The following is a 1,224-nucleotide window of genomic DNA, read 5'->3' as shown; positions in this document are numbered from 1 at the left end:
AAGAGCCGTTATAGGCAAGTGGAGGTAAGTGAGGGAGACAAGGAGAATATCGCCTTCAGCGTTGGAGATGGTATTTGGCAGTTCATGGTGATGCCCTTTAGATTATGCAATGCTCCTGCCACTTTTGAAAGTTTTGGTGTAGGAGGCGTAATGTCGCAGGTAATTGATGGGCAGGAGAAGGTAGTTGCCCACTATAGCCGGTCGATAGGAAAATCGGAGAGCAACTACTGCGTAACTCAGAGAGAACTACTAGCGCTGGTGGAGTGCGTCAAACATTTCCACAAGTCTATGGGCAACGTTTCCGAGTTCGAACGGATGTCCGGCTTACGACCATAACACCAACGGAAGAGTACAAGGAATAACAGCTACGAAAGTATCAGCGGAAAGATTCAGGGCTCGAATCGTAACATCCGTTCACGGATTATTATTTTTCACTATTTTTAATTGAGCTTTGTACCACGATTGTTTATTAGGAAAAACTGAAAAAGCAACAAAGTCTCTGTCGTCAATTCTATACATCCATTTGCTTATTTGCTTTATTGTATAGTTTCAGGCAGGCTCTTCCTAAACTATGTATTTGTCAATGTTATTGTGGCTCATTAACATTTTATTTTTTTAATATTTTTATTGAGCTTTGTACCAGATTGTTGATTAGGAAAAATTGAAAAAGCAACAAAGTCTAGAAGTAGAAGTTATAGCAGCTATTTCGGAGATCACCACATCTCCTCATCAGACTTCTTTTTTCTAGACGACTTCAGCAGGGATCGAACCTGCGTAATCGATGTGCAAAGTCAGAAGCGTTAACCACTGAGCTATGTACACCCCGTAAACTCTTGTTGCTAATTCATTTTCCTTATTCAACCAACTACTATCAAGTGCAGCTGATTTTCCGCTAACTAAACTTGACAGCGTGGTTGTTGTTGTCAATTCTATACGTCAGTTGTATAAGCTGAATGGGACAAAGAGCACGTTCACGTATGTTATAATCCGAAAAAAATATCTTTACGTGACGAGTAATACGAGATCGTATGTGACGATTCGAGCCCAGTTCTAAAGGTTTTAATGTATGGACTGAAGATGGGCAGACGGCCAACTAAGGAGCAAATGGCAGCGGAGAGCCCCAACGCAAAGGCATACTGGGCACAATGGAACAGCTTAAAGTTGATATATGGCTGTTTGCATAAGGTATGGGAAAGTGAAGATTGCCAGTGTTCCCGCCACTTA

This window comes from Rhagoletis pomonella, unplaced genomic scaffold (assembly GCF_013731165.1).
Source record: "Rhagoletis pomonella isolate Grant_MI unplaced genomic scaffold, Rhpom_1.0 Rhpom_scaffold_00199, whole genome shotgun sequence".
NCBI lineage: Eukaryota > Metazoa > Arthropoda > Insecta > Diptera > Tephritidae > Rhagoletis > Rhagoletis pomonella.
Note: the sequence above shows the minus strand (reverse complement) of the source record.